The sequence below is a fragment of the Saccopteryx leptura genome, chromosome 2, assembly GCF_036850995.1.
Source record: "Saccopteryx leptura isolate mSacLep1 chromosome 2, mSacLep1_pri_phased_curated, whole genome shotgun sequence".
Taxonomy (NCBI): Eukaryota; Metazoa; Chordata; class Mammalia; order Chiroptera; family Emballonuridae; genus Saccopteryx; species Saccopteryx leptura.
The window spans coordinates 367,701,588-367,704,717 of NC_089504.1; positions in this window are offsets into that span (position 1 = coordinate 367,701,588).

Sequence of the window (3,130 nt, forward strand, 5' to 3'; positions counted from 1 at the left end):
TTTGGGCTCAAGCCAGCAACCATGGGGTCACATCTATGATCCGACACTCAAGCTGGTGAGCCCACACTCAAGCCGAATCAGCCCACATTGAAGCTGGTGACCTTGTGGTTTTGAATCTGGGTCCTCAGTGTCTCAGATTGACGCTCTATCCACTACACCACCACCTGTCAGGCCCCATTGACACTTTCTAGAACTCTGAACCTTTGATCCCTATATTTTTATTTTTTTTCACTTATAAATGATCATTGGTTTCTATCAATGTCATCAATATTTGATCCTAGTACCATATATAAGCTCATACATGCATAATCATTGCTCCACTTACCAATGTGGTCAGGTACTTTTTATGCATAATGTTAAATTCTCACAGCCTTTCTGCAAGGTAGGTGTTAACCATCTACATCTTACAGATACGGGACTGAGGCTCAGAGTAGTAGTGTCTGCACCAGGATTAGCTCTATTCAAAGCCCATGTTCTTTTCACTACACCACTTGGCCACTCAATAAAAAAGCCTAATACAAAACTGAATCTTCAAAAGGATAAAAAAATCTCTATTTCTCCTAATATCCCAATTCCTGTCCCATTAATTAAGGATCTGGGTCTTGATTCTGTCAGAAAAAAGTATGCTATTCTTTGTTTAGTAAGAAGTAGGAGGAAGCAGGTATGTTCAAAGAATGATGCTTGTGTGTGTGTGTGCTGACATTTGGTATTCTGTTTTTTTTTGTGTGGGAGAGACAGAGTCAGAGAGAGGGACAGATATTGACAGACAGGAAGGGAGAGAGATGAGAAACATCAATTCTTCTTCATTGCGTTTGGTTCCGTAGTTCATTGATTGCTTTCTCATATGTGCCTTGACCGGGGGGCTACAGCAGACCGAGTGACCCCTTGCTCGAGCCAGTGACCTTGGTTCCTAGCTGGTGAGCTTTGCTCAAACCAGATGAGCTCATGCTCAAGCTGGTGACCTGGGGGTCTTGAACCTGGGTCCTCCACATCCCACTCCGACGCTCTATCCATTGTGCCACTGCCTGGTCAGGTAGGGGTTCTGTTTTCTAGTGGCATATTTTCATAGACTTTCTCAAGCAGTCAGTTCCCTGTGTCCCTTTGAAAAAAACAGGGGGGACACTTGCTTCCATGTCTGAAAGGCTTAAACAGATAACTGGCTACCCATAACTGCCATGGATGGTCAGTAGAGCTTGCCAGTCGTAGGAACTGGTTTTTAGTGGGTCAGAAGGCCATTAACAGCTCCTGCCTTATAGGTGTTTGATACTATGAAACCATAGTAAGTATTTTTTGGAAATTAAAGTTCTATTCACAATAAGAACTGAGAATCTTTTCCTACAGTTTCTGATTCGGTAGCTCATCCCTTCCCTCATTTCCTTCAGACACTACTGTCCACACCCTGCAGGGTTTGAGGAGGTGGTGTGAAAGGGGTGCCACATCACAGGAAGGTGAGTCAGGAGAGGAGAGTGTGTAGGTGAGTGAAAGGAGCATCTGAGCCGTGCCATCCTTCTTTGGCACTCCCCTGTGTAGCAGGAAGCAAAGAGATTGTCCAGCTCGCCCACAGGAGCAAGAGAGGAACATTAATAGGATTGTTCCTGCTGCCATCCTGGCCCCTGAAGCAGGAATGTACAGCTGGAATCACAGGGAGTAACTGGAATAAGGCAAAGACTGTCTTGGGACTGGCCTTGCACCCAGCTACTTGTTGGCACTCCATGAATAAATAGCCGTGCCACCATGAGAGCATATTGTTAATGTCTCACTGAGAGTTCCAGCCCCCGACAAATAGAGGGCAGGGAAAATGAGTAGTCATGAGCTTTATTCCTTGGCTTCTCTGTCTGAAATGGAAATACGGGTTTTGCATATAATTGGAGTCTGGATAGCAAGTTTGGAGCCCTGGAGATGGACCCTTCCCTTCCCCTAGTGGTTTCATGTGCACCTCCTGTGTAGTATCAAGTAACTGCAGCCACTTTCTTGGCTTCTTTGTATTCTAACTTTCTCCTTCCTTTAGCCCCTGAGAAACAAGTAGCTGTCTTCCTGGGATATTAGCTAATTATTCTAGTTTGCTTTCCACCCCCTTAACCTGCATTCTTATAAGCCTAATGTGTGTTGTTTATTACTCCAGAGCTGGTCTGGACAGCAGGTATCTCCTGGAATTGTCCCAGACAAACCAAGACATATAGTCTCTCTTCCATATGAATAGAATGAATGATTATCCACCTGGGAACAGTGTGCGGTGTATTAAGGATTAAGTTAGCTGCTGTTAGCGGTGCTCTTCCTTTGGTGTTTTGCTTCTCTGTACCTTACATCATTTAGTATCGACTCCATAACCCCTTTCTTCTTTCCTCCCTATCCCTTTACCTTCTGGCCTCTGCTTGTTGTTGTCTTTATTTCTGCTGCTGACCCTGCACCCCTGACTGCTTGGCATTCACAGAGGGCTTTATACCTACCTCTCTTACCTCTCTTTGCTGGTGGCAGCCCAGCTCATTATTCTGGGTCCTAACCTGTTTGGTGGAGCTGTTGTGCCACTTTCAGACCTTGCACTTAGGGCCTGGGCACTCCCAGGAATTAGGGACAGGGTGGAGTCAGAGCTGAAGCACTAAAACAATCGTATTTTATGTTCTATTAACAACTTTATTCTCAGGGGGAATGCTTCCCTCTCCAGCCCCTCTGCAGTTTACCCTTGGGTTCATATTCAAAGCTCTCACAGTATCTTCTTTCTGTAGTTGGAACAACCAGGGAACTGCCAGGCTAGAGGCCAGAAGAGCACTGTGGAGAAAGAGAACTATGTGCTCTAAACTGGCCTTTCGCCGGCTGCCCAGTCTCTCTGAGGGGCGTGGTGGGTCCTGTCTAGTGTAACACAGGGTCTGGAGTCTGAGGGACAGGAAACTTCTGTCCAGGCTGGAGGTACCGGTAGTTAACTCCCCGAAATATCCCCTGCGCTCCGAGAAGTGCCTGGACTCAGCGGTGTAATGTAAGGACCACCGATGTCAGCTCTAGCGCTCCATCCAGCATGCCTCAGTTTCCTCTTTGTGTTGGGGACACCAGTTCTCGGGACAGGAAGGCACAGCAAGAACAGCTGCGACAGACGGAACACCAGGGAGAGCTGAGAAGTGTGGGTGTGGCTTTCGGT